The sequence below is a fragment of the Balaenoptera borealis genome, assembly GCF_965194805.1.
Source record: "Balaenoptera borealis genome assembly, chromosome: 2".
Taxonomy (NCBI): domain Eukaryota; kingdom Metazoa; phylum Chordata; class Mammalia; order Artiodactyla; family Balaenopteridae; genus Balaenoptera; species Balaenoptera borealis.
Window position 1 is genome coordinate 22,841,471 of NC_138867.1, and position 23,004 is coordinate 22,864,474.

The following is a 23,004-nucleotide window of genomic DNA, read 5'->3' on the forward strand; positions in this document are numbered from 1 at the left end:
AGAAATATTTACTTATCACCACTCAATGTGGATCATTGTTATAAATTTTTGGAAAATAAAAATGAATAAAACATGTATGATTCCTATACAGTACTCATGGAACTTAAAATCCAGTAGAAGAGACAAGCAAGCAAAGAGAAAAATATTTGTATAAAGTAATTGTAGTTGTTTTGAAAACCAGGAAGGAAACAAGCAAAGTGCTAGGATAAATAACAGGTAGAACCTATTTTTGATAGGGACAGGGAGAAAATTTCCCTGATTTGACATTGAAGGTTATCCTTACCCAGTGGGAAGGAAAGGCAGATGTGGGAACTGGTCTGGTTGTAATGTCATTATATTATTACATGTAGTGGGCAAGGAGGAGTGGCAGAATGTGTAGTGAGGGGACTGAATGAAAACCAAATCACCAATATCCTTGTAGGTCAGGTTAAGCAATTAGCTATTATTCCATGTACAATGGTAAACCTGTGAGTGGTATTATTACCATTAATAACAGTAACAGTTAATGTTTCTTGAGAGCTTACTCTTACTATGTGTCAGATACCATCCTAAATCTGTTACATGTGCTGTCTCAGAAGTCTGCAAATAGCCCAGTGGTCAAATTCTGCCCTCCATCTATGTTTGTAAAGCCCCAGGTACAGCTCCCTGGAGATGGCACTGGGAGCCATGGAGACCTAGCTGGGTGTTACCCTCCACTCATTTCTTCTTGATCTGATTACTACCTGCCTCTTGGGGATGTGCTGTTAGCAACTGCCTTGCACGTGAAGTAGTGGAACCTCAGTCTTGGAGTCAGCCAGTAACTTTGCCTTGGGCCAGCTCCCAAGTGGGGAAGGCCAGGTCTCTGAGAGGTGGCCAGATGTGTGTGTCACTGGGAAAGAGTGAGAAGGACTGTGAGATCTCCTGCACCCAGCCCTTGGATCTGTGGTTCTAACACCTCAGCATGTCTCCAGGTGAGGGCAACTGGGCACAGGATGTACCCCGGCCCGGACTACCCCCTCTAGGCCTGCAGGGCATGTGGGCACAAGTGTCCTCTCCTTGTCCAAGCAACTTTGTAATATCCTTGTTTTTGCCTCTTGGTCCAAGAAAGCTGAACTATTTATGAATTGGCTGTTTACTTTCCTACTCTCCCCATAATAATCATATCCTCATCCCACAGATGTAGAATTGAAGTTCAGCAAGGCCTCTTGACTCCAGAGCCTGAGGCTGATAGGGGAGGCTGCTGTAGGATTCCAGAAAGCAGACAAGCAAGGCCTGGATGAGCTCCAAAGCAGTGGAGGTGGAGTAAAGAAAGAGATTGGAAGTATATTTCAAAAGCAAAATTGGCAAAATTGGCAAAGCTTACGTTTGGATCTCATGTTAGGGTGAGCTAAAGGTAGACATGCTGATTGTGAAGTTTCTTCTTTTAATCAGGATAGTAGTATAATTGGAAGATGGGGGCAAATTGGAGATGAGAAAAGGGGTAAGGAGGAATAGTGGGTATCACGAGTTTTTGTCCTGATGAACGGGAGATGTCTGTGAGACTCCCAAGAGGAGCTGTGAATAGGAAGTGGGTAAAATGTTCTAGAGCTTATAGTAACTCAACAGAGTATTCAACTTACATGTGGAAGGGAAGCTGAGTGCTTTTGTGTTTTGCTTTGTTTTTCTCTCTACTTTCCTTTCTCTCTTTGCTTTTAACAGGAAAAAGACTAAGTTAGAACTGAAAAGCAAGTCATGGTTACCCCCACAACCAGCACGGGAGGAGCAAAGGGGGTAGACTGAGAAGAACTGAATATTCACTTCATGAAAGAAGAATACAGTTCATCTGACAATTGCATACTGTGTGGTTAAGTTACAGAATCTGAAGCACTTTATATTTATTTCAAAATTCAAGTTGGCACTTTGTGGTTCTTTATATATGAGTTTGTCTAGGTGCTACATCCCAATTCATATGACTATATATTTTATTTCTGCTGGTTAACATATTTCTACCGCCTTGGACTCGTAAAATATTTGGCAGTATAAAACAGCTTTAAAAACCAAAATGAAAGGTAGTGTTACTAAGTTAACTTAATGTAAAACAAAATTAGTTGCTGTAACTTGAGCATGGGGCATTCAACCTACCCTTCACTTTGTTCTATGAAATTATCTGGCTATATAGGTTTAACTTAGCTTTTGAAAGATAAATAGAGGATCTTTCACTGAGTTCTTTGATATCATAGCATGCTTTATGTGTTTCACTCATTCCTTTTGAGACATCCAAAAGGTATGTAAGAGCCAATCATGTTTACTCTGAAACCAACAATTCTGCTGAGTATATCCTTGTTGTTATCTAAAGGTCAATAGAGAAACATGTTAACAAATTAGAACCTGATAAGAAATTGGATAAAATAGATTTATCTTAAAATCCTTTTTTCTACTTTAAAATGTTTAGAGCAGTTAGATATTTTAATTATATCAGAAATCTCTTCCATCTTCTATATGAAAAGATACTAAAATCTTCATACTTCAGTATGTTGCAAAGGATGCATACATTAGCATAACAGATGTCAAAGAAGTTTTGGGAAACAATTAGAATCTCGCGCTCAAAATATGTGAAATCAAGAAGAAATCTGTTAGAGACAAACCAGCAGTAACTGAACAAGCAAAAGGATAAAGTTAGTTATGTTTTTGAGTGTCATGAAGGAAACAATGACATTAATGGGACCAGACAGAACTTTTCACTTTTTTCCACTTTCTTCAAACATTGGAATAGTTCTTTGATGCAGAGAAAGGCCCAGGGTTATATGGTGAGTTTGGTGGGGGATGGGAAATAGTAAGTTCTGTGGGGGGTTTACATTCTGCTGTTTAGAACTTTTGATGCTTTGCCTCTGAAGCCTCCAGAAGTTTCCTCTGTCTCCTGATATCACCTAGAAAGAAACTGAAACTGAATATATTTGGTATCCTTGCTTTGGTAAGAGTTAATATTTCTAATTCCTGTTTGGTTAAGGACTGCCTTCAAACTAAAGAAAAATGTCTGCCATATTTGAAAGGCAATTTGTAAAAGCTGAAATCTTATAAAATTAGAATCATAAAATAAATTATTAAACTAATTTCTTACAGATAAAGAGTATAAAGGGCAAAGAGAGACAGAGGGTAGTAGGGAATACAAAATAAGGGAGAAGAAAAATCTCAAACCTAGTTACTTGTTCTGTTATATGACAGTTGAAACTTATGAGTTCTCTAAATCAATATTACAGGAGATTAGAGAATCCCAATCCCATTTGTGTAAAAATAAATTATATACTTAAATTGTACAGCAAGCACTACATATTTTCCACAGGGGGGATTTTCCATATTGCAACTCTGTGATACTAGCCTGTTAAATAACTCATAATAAAAAATATAAACATAGGGGCTTCCCTGGTGGCGCAGTGGTTGAGAATCTGCCTGCCAATGCAGGGGACACGGGTTCGAGCCCTGGTCTGGGAAGATCCCACATGCCACGGAGCGACTAGGCCCGTGAGCCACACTTGCTGAGTCTTCGCTCGGCAACAAGAGAGGCCGTGATAGTGAGAGGCCCACGCACCGCGATGAAGAGTGGCCCCCACTTGCTGCAACTAGAGAAAGCCCTCGCACAGAAACGAAGACCCAACACAGCCATAAATAAATAAAATTAATTAAAAATATATATATATATATAAACATAAAGAAAAAATAAACTGTATGGCAAACTGAAAGCATAATATAATTAAATATTTGCATTGATCTCCTGTTATTCAAATTCAGTATTGCTTTCCACTTCCTCATGTGTAAACATTTTTACCAAAATCTATTTTGAGTAGTTTTAATATAATCCTGTGGTTATCAATTTTTGCTATTTTTATTTAACACTTCCTCTCTTTTTCTTCATTGTTAATAGCATACTATATACATTTAATAAACATTCAAAAAACAGTCATATTTGGAAATAGAAAATCATCTATACTTTAATCTTAATACTAATTTTAGTAAAGTTTTCACTTGCATTTGCCTAATATATTATATACATATGTGTGTGTGTGTGTGTGTGTATCCTTGTGTTTCAGAAAACACAAACTTCTACCCCAAATACCTCTTAGGTACTTAAAGTAAATTAATTTGGGAAAATTAATGATTTAAAACTATAAACAGATAAAGATACATTTTGCTACATTATCTGGGATATTAATATCTCAGTTACAGAAAAGAATGTTTCAGAAATGAATTATGATTAATAAAAAAAGAGAGACTTTAATCCATTTGAGGAAAACCCTGGCCATCTTGATTTAAAAAAGTAAGACTGCCTTACTATTGAAAAGGTAGGACAAAGGACTTCTTATAAAATAAAACTTGATTGGATATTGGAGGCTGAATAGAATTACCTCATCTGAGGAAACTCCACAAGATATATATCAGCTAAAATCTATGTACTGCATGGACCTGCTGGTTCTCAGTTTAAATAGGATTTCCATTATTATTATTACTAATTGTCTTATTTTTAGCTTAAAAATCCCTTTATAATCTATACACTGTCACTAATATATTTTATGTCCAGCCCTAATTATTGCACATACATGAAAATAATGATGTTGCGTTACTTAAATTATAGTTTGTATTTCAGACACTGCAGCAAGTATGTTGAGTCCTTTTTAAAATTAATATTAGTGAAGTTTTAAAGTACATAATCCTTGGTTGACTATTATATGAATTATAGTAGTCTATGGGGCTAAAGGTATATTAAATTCCTGTTGGGTTAAAAGCCATAATATGCTTTGTGAGATTCTCTAAGAGTAAATAGTTAGTAATCAATTATTTGACCTCATTTACTAGAATGTTACTGAAACCTTACATTTTTAAGTCTAGGATTATTTTAATGAACACAAGTAAGTTTTAATGCATTTTGCTTAAAAAAATTAGTCAGGTAAGCTATAGCATTTTTTATTGTTTTTATTTCTTGAATTTGGATGGCATTAAAGTGTTGCTCTATGAAAATTTTAATCTATAGTTTTTGGTACATGAAGATTAGACTAGACTATACATAGATTAGACTATGTATTAAAAGTGAATTTTCTTAATAGCCTGACTGCATTACATGACCAGAAAAAATTTAAATGCATTAAACCTGCAGGTATGCTATAAATCTATTTAAGTTCTTAAGAAAATTAAAATTTAAATTTTAGAGAAGGCTTGTAATAGTACATTAATATCAAGGAAATTTCTATTAAACTAAAAAATTGTCTCCTTCAAATATAAAAAAATAAATAATATGCTATGATTTTGAAGAATTACATATATTTTAAAAATAAGAATTGGACTTTTGTGTCAAATAATAGAAGTCATAACGTCCTCCTCTTCCCCATACCTTAAAAAGAAGAGGAAAAAAATAGAAAATATAATAAAAATCCAGATAGACACACACTAGTAGCAACTAAAGAAGAAAAGAGGAAGAGCATGCCATAATCCTTGAAATATAGATATACATGGATTAATGAGAACTGTGTACACAGTATAGTGAGGCTTCTAAAAGTGGCCCACCCCTCAAAAAGCATACTTTTGAGTCTCAATATCCATAAAATTCTTATTGATGCCCCTGAAACTGGAGAGAGGTCATCAGATATTGCATTTTCCTCCTATACTAGGGAGTCAAGTGAAGTTAGGGTGAACAGTAGTGAAAATAATGGCTGTGGAGAAAGGAATGAAAACAGGAATTGGAAAGCAAGGCGACTCACTCTGACACAAGTAAATTTTCCTGTCATACACACTGACTTTGTAACGTATCTTATGCCTCTAAGCACGTCCACTTCGGATTGGGTTACACTGTCAGAATACACGGAGGGAATGAAGCAAACCGGAGAAGTAAAAGCAGAAAATCTTCTCAAACACTGAGCGCTGCCTCAGTGAGCTCTAACTTCTCTTAGACTACATACAAATAATGGGCAGAAAAGACTGTATCTTATCTGGAGACACAAAATGGTTTTCACTGTGGTAGGAAAGAGGTAAAGCAATCTTTAACAGCCTAAAAATGAATTGGAAAGTCCCCAAGAGGCCAGAATATGAGAAAGATGAAAAAGGTACAGAAATTGAGGAAATACACTTTGGAAGGGAAAACCAAAATGAAAACAAAATAAAAACAAAAAGGAGGCATAGTAAGAAGGAGATGAAGAACCCAGGTTTAGTAGTAAGCTTAACCCAAGACACAGAAGGAAGTCTGTCCGAGTGCTTTAAGGAATAAAGAAATTTACTAGGCATGCTAATTCAATAAAATCAGAGCCCAAATTAAAAAAAAGAGAGAATTAGAAAATTTAAGGAAAAATTATTGAAGAGTAAAACATCAGAAATGAACTCATAAATAAATTGGTAGTACCAAGGGATAAAGGAGAAAGAGAATTACTGACATAGAGAAAAGGCTTAAGATAATTGGGGAGGATCACAAGTGGAAAAAAAAAAAAAGCAGTGAGACAGAAAGACATTCAAAATAAGGATGATTCACTTTCTTGAAAAATAAATCTCAAAAACTAAAAATAAAAAGATTATTTATCACAATAAGAAACCAAAATTTCTCCCCCGCAAAAACCCAAAAAGGCTACTTTGGTATATAGAGCACTTTGGTTTCTAGATAACGTCGCGGTGACTTTTAGTTAAATAGATCTTCAAGGATATGGAAAGAATACTTCAGACTACAGGGCAGAAGGCGGCAAGTCGCTTATAAGGGTGGGGGTTTCATACTAGCATCAGACTTTTTAACAGTAACATCAATGCCAAGATTACAAAGTTTAAAGGAAAGAATATGAGCCAAAAGATACAGTTATTTTCAAATCAATTGTGGACTACAAAACTCCAATTTCTTGAACAAATATTATTGATGATTAACTGTATCCAGTTAAGAAAGTTAATCATAATAAATACTCTCCAAAATAGGAAAATCATGATCACAAAAGCAGATACATTCAAATATAGAACAAATATTTTAAAATGTAGGGTTTAATAGTTAAGGAATAAATTGTAAAGTAATAAACTTTAGCAGATTAAAGTAGTAGTCTATATATCAAATATTAGAATGTAGGAGAAAATGAGAGTGCTAATGACTTCCTCCTTTATAGCAAAGACTCAATAAAAATAGTTTAAGAATACATGTAGTCACAAAATAACAGTATGTCCAACCTGTTAGTGGCTTTCATAATATCCTTGTTTAATCTTAAAAATCTTTAAGGAAATAATATATTCGGGGTAAAATAATATAATTCCTTAAATTTAGTATCTTTTCATGTTCACCTCTATGTCATTTTTTTCTGGTAATTCAAGTAAAATTTTTATTGTATAAAATAACATGTTTATTTGCTTATCATGTTCGGGGAACTATGTGGAAAGATTTCCATCTAAAAATCATTATGCATGTAATTGAAAATGATATGTTGTATGATTTTCATTACCTTTTCTGTACTTACTAATATTACAAGTTTCTTCAATAGTTTTGACATTAAACAAAAACTATGTGTACTTATTATTTCTATACTAATTATATGGTAATAATGCTATGATTTTAAAAGTTAGTAACTGAAAAGAGTGAATAAAATTCAAATCCATCCTGGTGAATAACATATGTCCAAATCTGGAGAACATAAGTCCCAGATTCATATATGAATAATAAAGTTTACAATGTCAGCTGTGATTAAATAAAAGACATGAACACAGGGCAAACTGAATATTGCTTCCCCTATGGAAACATGTAGTTAAAAATTGGATAATTTAACTTAAGTACTTAAGTGTCAACAATGCTGTAAGGAACTAATGCCTGTGTGAGCCAATGCCTCTGAAAACATAAGGATAGAAACTATGTACATAAATACCTTGACAAATGTAATATTCTCTCCTAAATGGGCCTGAGACATTAAACTTAACTTTTAGATTATTACATCAAAGTTGATAATGTTCTTCCTGGTCTTTCCATTGATTTGTTCAGGATAATGTCTAAAAATTGACTTTTTCTAGCCCTAGATATTTAAAATAGTGACCAGCTAACCAGTAAGACCCAGGAGTACTAAGTAAGCCCAGGGAAAAGAGGCAGAAAGACAATGGAATTGTGAAAACAAAAGTCACTGGAGGATTTCATCTACAAGCACAATTAAAGCATTTTGTACTTTTAATCCTTTTATTTTCTTCGTGGTTATACACTTATTCTGTAACTATATGTTCTATGAAAACTACATGGAGCAAATCCCATGGAAGGGGGACAATAGGAAGAAGCTTAAGCTGGAATAGCAGCATCACAGCCATAGTGTTAGAATGTCAATGACCACTGTTCATTCTTCACAATAACATGAAATGAGAGTGAAACCAGGGTATCACTCTCTTCACAGGCTATTGAATCCACTCAAATAAACGCAAATAAGGGCATATGAAAACCTGGTTTACATGAACAAATTGATGAGAAATGAAATTGTAAATCCACAGACCCTCTCTGCTTTGTGCCCTCTCATCCACCTCCTCTACCTTCTCCTCCTTAGCCAAAGTCAGGGCACCCTGGCCATTGTCAAGGTCTCTAGTGACACGTCCCACAGAGTGCTACTCTCTCTTACTAAATCTAACAAGATTATTTCCTTCATCCTGGAGATGAATTGGTCAAGTTTCTAGGTCTGTAGATGGTTGGGCAAAATGATCCTGAAGGACTTCACATTTTTTTCTTTAAAAACATGTCTCAGTAGCTCACTGCAGGCTGTCCTTTGGCATCAGTGACCAGTGACCCTTAGAGCCAATAAAGTCACAGAGTATAATTCTGTGTGTGGGATCTTTGATGAATTTTGGTCCCGTCACTGCAGAACAGTAAGCAGTAGCCAGGAAATTGCCTCCCTGGCTTTGTTAAAGCCTCTTTGTTGGATCTCTAATTTGAGCCCCTCTCCATTTCAAGGAGCACTTTGACTGTATCTCCCTGTGAGACTGCAGTGCATTGGCTGTGCACCAAGTCTGGGGTGGGGGTGGGAGACAGCTATCCCTTGTGAGGCCCTCCAGGTAAAGCCTTTGTAATTGCCTATGATTATGCCTGAAAGATCACAAATAGGTTCTGACCAGGAGCTATGCTCCTCAACCATTATTTGAATTGTTCACAGCACACACATTTAATTTTCTTTAATTGAGATACCTCCAGTATCTCAATTTACACAGAGTAAATAGTGTGTTGATTTTACTGCACTGTTCAATTATTTTTTGCATATAAATATCATGTAATCACTGCCCAGATCAAGATTTAGAACATTTATGGCACCCATGACAGTTTCTTTTTTTTATTTGAACTATAGTTGATTTACAATATTGTAAATTGTAATTTATAGGTGTACCACAAAGTGATTCAGTTTTTTATGTATATGTACATATATATATATATATATATTTTTTTTTTAGTTGATTTTCCATTACAAGATACTGAATATTGTTCCTTGTGTTATACGGTAAGTCCTTGTTGCTTATCTATTTTATATATAGTAGTGTGTATCTATTAATCCCATACTCCTAGTTTATCCCTTCCCACCTCCCTTTCCCCTTTGGTAACCATAAGTTTGTTTTCATGCCCATGACAGGTTACGATTCTTCTCAGACGAAACCCTTGGAGGTACCCAGTATTCTCACTGCTATCACCTCAGGGTAGTTTGCTTGTTTGTTTTATTGTCATAAAAATGGATAATAAAGTATGTTCTCTTTTGCAACTAACTTCCTTCATTCAGCATACTGTCTTTGAAATGTACCCATGTTGTTGCAGTTTATTTTTTTTATTATAGGATAGTAAAACAGGGCATGAATATAGCACATTTTATCTGTTCATTCTACTGTTGTTGAGCACTTGATAGTTTTCAATTTGTGGCTATGTGAATGAAACTGCTATGAACATATTCAGGGCATACATGAGTGTAGTCATAACTGTCATTTGGAAGATGTAGGCACTCATTTCTCTTATGTACATGCAAAGAAGTAGGACTGCTGAAGTGTAGAGCAAGTACATATTTCATTTTAGGAGATACTGCCAAACAGTCCTTGAAAGTAGTTTCACTCCTGCCTGCAGTGTATGAGCAAATGCGTTCTACATCTTTGAAAATCCTTGTCACTCTTTTTTATTCTGAGGCATTTGATAGATGTGTATGATATCTTTTTGTGGATATAATTTGCATTTCCATGATGAGTGATTTTATATGATTATTGGCCTTTTGGATATTCTCTTTTATGAAGTCCCTGTTTACATCTTTTACACAACTTATATTGCATTGTCAGTCTTTTCCTTAGATTTATAAGCATTCTTCATATAATATGGAACCAAAAATGAGGTTCTATCTGTCATCTCTGGAACTGATAGAACATGAAGACTAAAAGAAATATATCAAGTGTTTATGGAGTGGGCAAACTCAATGACTCTGAGAAGATCACCAGTGATCTAAGCACCTTGTTCATATTCACCTGTAACCTTCACTTCAGCTGAGTAGAAGCTAAGTGAAATGGTATTGCCATAGCAGAGTCTGAATGTGGGACCTGTGCTCATTAGATAGAGTGCAGAAACTGCAAAGCCAGCAGAAAGCACGGAGCATTAAATCATTTTGTCATTTAATAGAGCTACTCAATGGGACAGTTCCCTTCTCCAGCATAGATACTTTCGCTCTAATTTCCCAGAGGCTGGAACTTGAAACTAACAAGGACATCCTGAATTTCAGAGTAACAGACTGAAGGTGAAGGTGGATAATGATGCACTTTTAGAAGAGTTTGACTACTGGGGTTTAACAGTGCCTAAGTGGGAGCTATTTGACATGGTAAAAACAAAAACAAAAACCCAGCCTGCTGCTGGAAAAGATGGCCACGTGGGTTAACTGCCAAGCCAGCCTCCTAATAATGGTAGTTGGGTTAATTAGATAGGAGAGAAAGTTCCCACCTAATTTCAGAAAGCCAAAACAAAGAGAAAAATTCTGCAAAAAACAAATAAACCAAGTCATTTGGCTATTGCCAGCTACATCACAATTTAACTGTTATGGTGATAGAAAGCTGATAAAATGCGAAAAAAAATTTCAATAAGCAGTATAAATGTTGGAAAAATAGAGACAGAATTGTCAATTGAAGATGCTATTGTATACTTGAAACTTAAAAGAGGCTAAAATAATATATGTGTGTGCATATGCACATGTCTCTATACATGTATTATAACTATATAATACTACAATTTATTAAAGTTTTTGGATATATACATATATATCCTGTATGATAATTTAAACATTACTAACATAAATGGAGAGAAATTTCATTTATAATGAGGGCAATAACTGACAACAAATAAAATTAATTTTAAATTAATATACAATATTTTAATGAGTAAAGCAAATCATTTTGTTTAAAGAACATACTGAATAAATGGAGAAACTAAGTGTCCACAGTAATTCTAAATTACTATGTAATTGTAATGCAATTTCATTTAGAATTCCAATGTATTGAGTTTTGTTACTAATTTTGTTTTATAATTTTACTTGGAAAAGCATTTTTTAAATATTTATTGAAGAACATTTGTGATAAATTATAAGGTCTATTTGATAGAAAAATATAGTGGTAGAAGATTTTCCCTATGAGATAGTAAAGCTTACAATAACGTTACCATATTTAGAAAAGATAGCTTTGATCTTAGAATAAACAAGTAAATTAATGGAAAATAATAGAGAGAACAAAAGTATATCCAAGAATATATAGGAACTCAATATTTAATAAAGGTAGCATTTAAACTCAGTGGTAAATGGATGGGGTTATTTAATAAATGGTTTGGTGATATTAGAAGATTCTAGGAGGAAAAAATTGACATCAGACATGATTTACCATGAATAAATTCAAGTTTTATTGAAAAATCTTAAATTAGGATAATTATCTCAATATTAAAAGTAAATAGAAAGACTTTGCTTGTATAAATTGCAGGTGTAGAAAACCATTCTATGCTAGAATGAAAACCAAGAAGCCATAAAGATAAAACATTTGACTATGTTAAAATGTTTAAAGTATGTGTAGTACAAAAATTATCATAAAGTGTCAAAATGACAAATAATCAAATGAGAAATATTTGTAAATCCTTATTCTAAAGTTGTCTGACTTCTCAGCATGCTCCTACATTCTCTTCAAAACTACTTGATACTCAGTTAAGCAAAAGTAGAAGCTCACATTTGGCCTTTGAATGTAGGTAAGAAACAAAATTTCTAAAATAATACTTTTGAAAGGAGAAGACATTGAAATATTTTGAGCAGATAATAAAATTAGGACATGGTATCGTGAAGTAGCTCTAGCTGCTACTAGATTTAAAGGAGGCAAGAAAGAGATGTGGGAGATCAATAGTTAGATTATTGACATAATCCTGATATAATGATGACTGTGGTTAGACTTTTCAGAGTGTGTATACATAGTTGCACAGGTTGTTCACTATTCAACCAGAATTGTTGTTGCCATACAAACTTCAAAAAAACAGAGTGCCACTGTGATTTGGTGATGGCAGTGTGTATGAAGACAATGAAGATGATAAATAGATAGATGATAAACATGTTATAGACATACATACATACACATTATCTATTTATCTATATCTATCTATAATATTTAGAAGGTAAAAACAAGTCATATTAAGAGAACGAAATAGATATGGTGTGATTAATGAGTAGAGTGAATAAAAGTCATTGCTCAGTATTCCAGCATGTGCAACTAGCTGAGCAATTTCTTCAATTATTTTCTAAACATTAATGGATTCTGAAATTCTAATTCAAATCTGATTTTCATCTACAAGAACTAGATATATAATGGTAACTACTTATCCAAAATCTCCATTTTACCATTTCAAAGACGTATTCAATATAATATATCTAAGAGAGATATGACCATCCCTCTATGTTCAATCTACAGTTTTATCACCATTTCAATGACTATCACATTATTCTGTTAAATTGTTGACTAAAAAAGATTCTCTCTATATATATACATAATGAGTCTTCCATCAATAGTTCTCTGCATTTCTTGCCCTTCTGCTTGAATTGCTGCTGCTACTCACCATCCTTGTTCATTAAACCTTCTTAGCCTAGATTTTCAATTCATCCTTTAGGGTTTCTTCTAATGCTTCTTATACTAAACATGAGTTCCTCTGAGCCTCTAGTTTGGTTTCTTTTGTTCTCTCCAGTACATTCTTACAGAGGTATTTTATTAAGAACCTCATCTCAATGAATATTGAAACTTCAATAAGTGCTACTATTTGTTATTTGTATTTCCTTCTTGACTAATATTCATGAAATCAAGAGCAACTTACTTTCACTTACCATTCTATTCTCAAAATCTAGCAATAAACCAATAAATATTTATTGAATGAGTGAATTAATGTATAATAGTATTTACTGAAATGGGGAAAGACCAATAAACTTTCACTATCAGAAAAAGTCTGATAGTTAAAGATGAGTAGGATTAGGAAAATGGGCCAATATTAGAAATTTTAGTCTTCAGAAGTCTATGACATCTATCCATATTGAAGATGTCAAATAGGCTGCTGTCTATAAGCATTGTCAGTGGAAAAAAATGTTTGGGCTGAACACATGAATCTGGTAGTTATCTTTCTACAGATAAATGTAGTGCTTAGAGATGTGATTCAGTGTGTCTGAACAAGCTAACAACAGCATGTAGCAAGAAAAGATTTAGGTCTTTATACAAGCTCTGAAGGATTTTAACTTTCATATGTTGATGTGGTATGCTTGGCTTCAAGGGTAGTGTGTGATTGGTGGTATTAGGGGAAAAATTCAGATCTTGAACGCAGAGCATCTTCAGAATAACCAAATTTTTATAGAAAACCAAAAGGGAATGTATTTTTTTTTCTGTCAATTACACTACATTTTTTAGTATAACAAAGAATTGTAGGAATTTTGATAGTTGGTAAAGATAGCAAATCAATGGAATTCAGAAGCACAGAAAATCCTCTACACATATGAAAATGTTTTTTTGCTTGTTTGTTTTGTTTTCTGTTTTTCCTATTAAGCCTCAGGAGTTTTTAAGAATATCTAATGCATGTAATTAAGGTAGCCAACACCAGTTGCCTATGATATTTATGTCATGAATTGTGTTCATATCTACTCTTGTGTGCCTACTTCCATATTCCAAATTTAGAGAGGCTGTGTTAATAGTCTACCCCCAAAATCTCACTGGTACAGGTAAACATATAGACAAACATGGAATGATATAATACTGTATAGGTGGCACATAAATTACTTTTAACTCTAATATAAAAGTTAAATGACAAAGTACTAAGAATAATTACAACCATGAAAATGTGTTAATGGATAAACAATATAAAAAGTAAACTCTGACAAAAGTATGTTTGGGGGACAAATAAAAGTGTAGAGTTGTCATCAGCTTAAGATAGACTGTTACAACTCTTAAGAGGTTCAATGCAAGCCTCTTGGTAACCACAAAGATAAAACCTATCATAGAGGGCTTCCCTGGTGGCACAGTGGTTAAGAATCTGCCTGCCAATGCAGGGGACACGGGTTCGAGCCCTGGTCTGGGAGGAACCCACGTGCCGCAGAGCAACTAGGCCCATGCACCACAACTACTGAGCCTGTGCTCTAGAGCCCACGAGCCACAACTACTGAAGCCCATGCGCCTAGAGCCTGTGCTCCACAACGAGAAAAGCCACTGCAATGAGAACCTTGTGCACCACAACGAAGAGTAGCCCCGCTCGCTGCAACTAGAGAAAGCCCACGTGCAGCAACGAAGACCCAACCCAGCCGAAAATAAAATAATTTATTAAAAAAAAATCCTATCATAGATACTAATATACAAAGAGAAAAGAATCAAAGCATACCACAACAAAATATCATAAAACCACAAAGAAAGATAGCAAGAGAAGAAGAGAGAATAAAAAGAGAACTACAAAACAGACAGAAAACAATGCATAAAATAGGAATAGAAAGTCCTTACCTATCAATAATTACTTTTAATGTAAATGGCTGAAACATCATTCCAAAGACATCAGCAACGTGGCTGAATAAGGCATCCCTCATCACATCTCTCATCAGCAACAACAATTTGGTATCCATTCATGGACAAAAGTACCTTTGTGGGATCCATCACCATACTTCAAGAGACCCTTATATATCATGCCTAAGAGTTAATTTACCTGTCATATAAGTAGCTCCTACAAGTTAATAACCAGAACTGTACCAAACCTGAACAGAAAAGTAGTAAACAACATACATAGGGAGTTCACAGAAGAAGAAATAAAAGTATTAATAGATAAAGTCCATTTGCTATTTATATGACATAATTCAGAGTGCGCCAAACCCTCACCTTTTGGCAATTTATCCTGGGAGATAATGTCTTTTCTCTTTGTGATTCAAATTTCTTTTAGTTGTGGATTTTCTACTGGAATTATATCAATAAATGTCTTCCCCCGTTCAAGTTGTTCATTTTGCCCCCTTACGTGCACACATTATGAATATACTAGAGTTGTATCCATCTTTCTATCATCTATCTACATACAGTGATGTACCTATATAATTCTCTTTATAATAATTTTTAAAACTCTGTTCATTTTCACTTTTTTGTCCTAGTTTTCTCAAGCCAGTAGTCTATGTCCTTAATATTTTTGGCACTATTTTCCTTTTTAATTGTTTAGAATGTGATAATTTAATTTTCTTTTTTAATTTCTCTCGAGTTCTTCTAACCTATAACCTCAACTTCAGATGCTTTGATAGGTCTTCCTTAGCTTTTGTATATCTCATTTAAGCTTTTGGGAACATTTTGGGGGAGCAAGTATTTTTATATTCCATTTTTGGTTTCTATTTCTTTCTTCTTATGTTCTTATAGTTTTTTTTTTAATATCTTGTGCAAGTTACTTTTTAACTACAAAACATTGTTTAATGATATGAGTTCTTTTCTAACCAGCTGTTTGCAGGAAATATGTGTGGATGTGTGGAGGTGTTATTCAAGGCAGAAAATTTCACGTGTTCAAATGATTTATTTTAGCTCTTTACTTTCTCTAAGCTAAGATGGTTTGCCAACTGCAAATATGTTCCCAATTAGAGATTCCCTAAATAACAGACTTGCAAGAATTTGTGTATTTCCACATTCACCTGCACTATCCCTAACTCTTCTGTGTTGTATCAAAAAGGAGTTCATGGAAACTGTCACCACCAGCCCCTACAAGTCATTGTTCTTGTCTTAAAGAAGGTCGTTTGTTTGTTTATTGTCTCTCTTAGTGTGTGCCACTTATTTTGAAGAATTATTCTCTTCAGGCTTAGTCTGAGAATTGTTCTTGAAATAATGCTCTTTAGGCATCTTTCCAAGACCTTACTGGGCATCAACTGAATTCTGTAGCTCTTCCTCATATGTAATGGTGGGGGGATCGCCTGCTTATGCTGAAGCTCAAGTTTTCATTTCCTTTTCTGGTTGCCATTGCACCATTTATTTGATTTATGTGATTCAAAAGAGTCATGGTTTTTGTCCCATTTATAACATAAAATCTTTTTTTTTTATTCGATGTTTTCATTTTTTTTTTTAACATCTTTATTGGAATATAATTGCTTTACAATGGTGTGTTAGTTTCTGCTGTATAACAAAGTGAATCAGCTATACATATACATATATCCGCATATCTCCTCCCTCTTGTGTCTCCCTCCCACCCTCCCTATCCCACCCCTCTAGGTGGTCACAAAGCACCGAGCTGATCTCCCTGTGCTATGAAGCTGCTTCACACTAGCTATCTATTTTACATTTGGTAATGTATGTATGTCCATGCCACTCTCTCACTTCTTCCCAGCTTACCCTTCCCCCTCCTTGTGTCCTCAAGTCCATTCTCTACCTCTGCATCTTTATTCCTGTCCTGCCCCTAGGTTCTTCAGAACCAATAAAATCTTTTTTAATATTTATCGCAGGACTCATACCTACAGTGCAGGGCTTATTCCACTTCACTGAGGTGCCTAAAACTATGTTACCAGAGATATGTTTCAGGGCAATTTTTTTTTTTTTTTAATTTTATTTATTTATTTATTTATTTTTGGCTGTGTTGGGTCTTCGTTTTTGTGCGAGGGCTTTCTCTAGTTGCGGCAAGCGGGGGCCACTCTTCATCGCGGTGCGCGGGCCTCTCACTATCGCGGCCTCTCTTGTTGCGGAGCACAGGCTCCAGACGCGCAGACTCAGTAATTGTGGCTCACGGGCCTAGTTGCTCCGCGGCATGTGGGACCTTCCCAGACCAGGGCTCAAACCCGTGTCTCCTGCATTGGCAGGCAGACTCTCAACCACTGCGCCACCAGGGAAGCCCTCAGGGCAATTTTATATATGGCATTCAAATTATTTTTTTATGTACTACAGGAACCCTGGTATAGTTAAAAAGAAGGTCATATTTATTTTAATTTTATTGACCTTGAAACATCATTTTCAAATTGTAAAATTTAGAGGCTTTTATACTTGGTGCATCTTAAACTTTATGCTGTCTGATGGTTGTATACATGCTTTGCTGATTATTAAATCTGATAAAGAAAGCGATCTCAATTACTTTACTCTTACAGAACTATGCAATCTGCTTTAAAATGATACACTTCAGAGAGTGCTCTGAGGAATCCATTGTGATAAAAATATGAATTGACCATATAATACACATCTTCACCATAGCCTCATTTGAGAATCTAATAAAAGCTATAGATATTCTACCCACAGGTGAAATTAAATGTATAAATCACATATACACAAAACTATTTTACTTTTGAATTCATATGATTTGCAAACTTCCTGAATACTAATCATGGGCAAGGAATTTTTGTATCTAAGATTATGATCTCTTTAGAATAAAATATAAAATGTATAAACAGGTTCAAAATTAAGTATCTTTCTTAGTGACCTTGGAATCTAACAGTTGGCCTCTAATTTAACTCTGGTTTTATGGCTGAAATTAAGTTGGATCCACCCTGTATATCTGTTTCCATTCATGGCTTTCAACTAAATTAAATGGCCTTGCCTTACTTTTAATAAGGTGAAATAATTTTAAATGTCAGACAATGTCGTTTTTGATAGTTACCATAAAATGGGATAGTTGCCAAGCAATCTATATTTTTGGCCAAATACCTGTGTTAAAGTCATTAGTAAATATCACAGATGAAAAATTTTGTCTAGGAAAAATAACTCTTTTAAGATATAATTAAGTTTCAGAAAACAAAGTTAGGAATATAATTGTGTTCAAGCATTTAAAATTAAAAGTAAAGTAAATGTATCCTATTTTAATTCAAACTGCTCTTTTATTTACTTAATATTCATGCTCATATTACTTTAATTTATTGAATAATTGTCTCATTATTATAATAGGATCTGTACCACTCCCTCTAATCTTTATACAAAAGTACTTTTTATATATCACTTCTTAATGTATTATACAGAATTTGGGTTTGAGAGCTGTTAATTTATCTATGATAGCTCTAGGCTAAACATTATATTTTTTTCACCATCCAGACAGTTCTTTTTTTTTCTGAACAGGAATACAGTTGAGACATTATTTTATTTCCTTCCAAAGTCTGGGATAAATAAAAACTAATAGATCAATCAATCATTCAAACAAACATTAAATAACATATTTCTTGTGCCTAAGGGTGAGGTCCACAAAATCATAATCTAGCATAAGACCATTCAGTCTTCAAGTAGTGTAAGTTTTTGTTCTTAGTGAACATATATGCTTATGGCTATATATGTACTTGTGCACATAAGGGCTTGGCCTACAGCCCATATCTCCGAACTTGTATTTGTACTTTTTTTTTTTAGTGTTTTATTTTTACTTAATTTCACCCAAATAAAACTTGCATATTAGTACAAAGTATCTCCATGTACCCTTCACACAGAATCACTAAATGTTAACTGTTTCCCACATTTGCTTCTTAACATTTTCTCTCTATGTGTCTCTTTCTGGGATCTTGAAATATTTGAGAGTATGTTGCAGGTATAATTCCCCCTTATTTCTAATTGTTTCAATAAGTATACTGTAAAAGCAATAATATTATCTTACCTAAGTACAGTGTAATTGTAAAAACCAGGAAATTCATATCAATACAATGTGATTATTTCTTGTCCAGCCATTCAAATTTTATCAATTGTTTATGAATTTCTTTGGTAGCAAAAGAAAATTCCATCCATGGATTCAATCCATGAACATAGGCTGCATTCATTCATCATTAATTTTTAATTTGATCTGGAATGGCCCTTCAGTCTGTCTTTGTATTTCGTAGTCTTGACATTTTCTAAGAGTACCAGCCAGTAAGGAAGTGGTCAAAGAACGGTAAAGATATGCGAAATGAAAATGGGAGTCAACCTGAAGTACTCACATTAGCCAAACTGGGGACTATTTGAGCATCACACAAATAATGACAGTAACAAATTATAACCCATAAATAAAATAAGAATCTATGAGTCCATACTGATATAAATAAATAAATAGTCATAGAAAGGAAAGCTTCTTCTTATAGTATAATTCCAAACTAAGTATGCTGGAAAGTAGTGCTGGATATAAAACATCACAGTTTGGCAACTACAGTAGTTACAAAAGATTCTTCTGACAAAAATCATCAATGGATGCAAAACTAACCATCAAAAATATGATGAAAAATAAGATTTTTACAAAGTCCCAATTTATTTCCTGCAGGTACTTACTGGTGAAAAAGAGTAAAACAGCAAATTTATAATGGAAAGTCTTAAGAGACGCTACCTTATCCAAGAGAAAAATGTTAACATCAGCAATAATGAGATGTCAAATGTCCTTTAATGTATTGCACTGAGAAGGACACAGCAGCAGTTCTGTGAAATTCCAGCCCAAAATGGATTACCAGGATCGAAGGATGAAGAAACATGAGGTAAAACCAAGCTAAGGAATATTCTACAAAATAATGAGACTATCTTCAAAAATAGTCAGTGTTTTGTTTTATTTTGTTTTGTTTTGCCCCTTTCTTCGATTGTAGAATATTTCTTTATTCTAGCTTACAGGTTCTTCTCTGTTTTTTTTTTTTTTTTTTTTCCATTATATAAGACTGCTGCACATAACATAATGATGCACTCTAGATGTCACTGCATAATGGACTCCAATCTCAACCCAGTTCAAAAAGTATTTATTGTGTGAGTACCCAGAGTACAGACATAATTCATCTTTTCTCTATCCATATAACAAAATCTTTCTTTTTGGCCCATCCATCCTGCTCTCTTTTATAATATTATGATTGTGACGATTAATTTACCTTACTGAATTCTTTCAGGGGACGGTCCGTGGCATACTCACCTTTGTATCCCTAGCAGTGTACATATTTGGAAAGTAAATATAATCTGAACTCTGTGTTGCATTTTGAGTCTTTTCATGTCCACCAAGAGAGGCTATAAGTCCCTCTACACCTTTAGTTCAGTTCATGTTTCCATATTACATCAACTTCACTCAAATAGATTTACGTGCAGAGCTCACCATTTCTTACTAACAGTTACAAACTCAGCTCTTTAAGGAAAATTTATTTGTATTTGTCTTTCTATAGGTAGTGAAGACATGTATGTAAAATATAGGTCAAAGAAGAACCCCATGTCACTCTTACATACTGTGTTATATATATATTTTTAATCAGTTTTACTGTTTTATTTATTTATTTACTTATTGGAGATAGTCACTTTACAATGTTTAGTTTCTACTGTACAGCAAGGTGAATCAGCTATATGTATACATATATCCCCTCTTTTTTGGATTTCCTTCCTATTTAGGTCACCACAGTGCATTGAGTAGGGTTCCCTGTGCTATACAGTAGGTTCTCATTACTTATCTATTTTATACATAGTATCAATAGTGTATATATGTCAATCCCAATATCCCAATTCATCCTATTCCCCCTTCCACCTTGTTCTCTACGTCTGTGTCCCTATTTCTGTTTGGTAAATAAGATCATCTATACCAGTTTTTCAGATTCCACACATATGCGTTAGTATGCGATATTTGTTTTTCTCTTTCTGACTTCACTCAATATTTTAAAGTGATGTTCAAAAGCAAACTGTTTTAGAAATATAGCGAGCCTTACATTTTACATAATGTCTCTAGAACATGTCCTTATTTCTGAGACGCATTTCTTGCTCTAACAGGTTGAAATCTCTTTAGCCTTTATTCTCCCAAATCATTTATGTGAAACACTTTTTACTGTTGTGTGATTTTTCACTCTTTTAACCAGTGATCAGATCAATTATGTAGCTAACCAATTTTATTTTTTTTTTTCTGCTTGCAGGTAGGATACATTGATTCATATTTCTTAAGGTGTTAAAAAAAAGTCTAAGAGATTTAGATTTGAGAATTTCTCATATTGTGATATTTTTCAGTAAGGAAATGCATAATTAGGAGAAAAATGTGCTAATATCGATTCTCATGTAATTCTCCATACGGAAAGGTGATAATTAAGCTCAACGTTGGTTACAGCTCACCTTTTTCAAAACCAAGTTCCCAATACAAAAGAGACAATTTCTGAAGTACCACTTTTACACTTGAAGATAATAAACCTATGTTCTAATAATTTAAATGCCACCGAGTGGTCTATAACTAGTGTTAGACCTTATTATCTGCATTCACATGGTTTGTTGGTTGCCTTATTCTCATTTCAGGTTTAAATAACCAAATGAAACTTCTAAAAGTTCAAAAATATTCTAATTTTTTTCATCAAACTTAAACAATTAGAATAAAATGTGTTGCATTTTATAGAGATCAGTACGGATACAATTACAGAGGGGTTTCATAAAATTAGGAAAATAATATATTGATACTTAATTGACTTAAGAGTTGATTTTGTGTAGGAAATAGCTAACACAGTAGCCACAGAAATACTTTTCAATATTGCATGCCCTACTGAATTAAAATGGATCAGCAAGCTACAACCTGTGGGCCAAATCCAGCCAAAAGTCCAAATCTGGCCCGTAACTTGTTGTTGTAAATAAAGCTTTATTGGAAAAGAGCTGTACTCATTCTTTATGAAAGGTTTATGGCTGCTTTCATACTACAAGACAGAATTGAGGAGTTGCTACATAGACCAAGTGGCCCACAAAACCTAAACTATTTACAGGAAAAGTTTGCTGACACCTGTAGTACAAGGAAATTTCCAAGCAAAATAGTGTTTGATACCTGAGAATAGGTTATGTGTATTTATTCACGGTTAGGGAATGCTTGAAATAAATGTCCTTTGACTTGCACTTGCATTGAAGAGGGAAAAAAAGGAATTTTAGATTCAGTGAAATTTAGGAATGAGTATTAAATTAAATAATTTCCTATTTGATAGTGCAACCTATAAAATATTGTCAAACGTGCCCTGCATATTATATATCTTCTAAAGGCTTGACTTTGTAAGCATATATTTTGCCTTATTTTTGTATTATAGAGAGCATGATTGTTTCAGTCGCTGTAAAAGTTCTAGTGTATTGTTATTTCTTTGTATGCTTTTATATAGATTCACCTATATATCTTTTTAGTCACTGATGTACATGCTTATTTAACAAAATCATTTTCTCTTTCCCTTGACAATGAAGAGTAATATTCAGTTTAGTATACCACAAAGTGATATTCCTGAAGAACTATTTGAAACATAAGGTCACTACTGAGAAAATTCCTTGGCAAGTTGAACCAATATTTTTTTCAGTTACGGTCATTGATTTTTATACTGAGAGTTAATTAAAGCTAATTTTTCTTTTTATGTCTATGATGAAGCATCTACATATGAAAAGCAGTATTGAGCATTCCATTTCAGGAATAAAATACTTTTTATTCATCGACTACGTTCAGTAGTTGTAGTTGAAATGTTAGAAAATTGTTTCAATTTTCTAATTCACTTTTAAAAGCAGATATAACAATTTGTAAACTTCATGTGCTATTTAGTCATCTTGAATACCTTAGTGGAATCACATTTTAGGAATTGCTAATCAAACTTAATAGTTTCTTTAATCACTCTGGACACTGAAGCAAGAGGATATAAGTGACTTGCTCACCTTTGCCCAACTTATTGCCAAGTTTCTTCT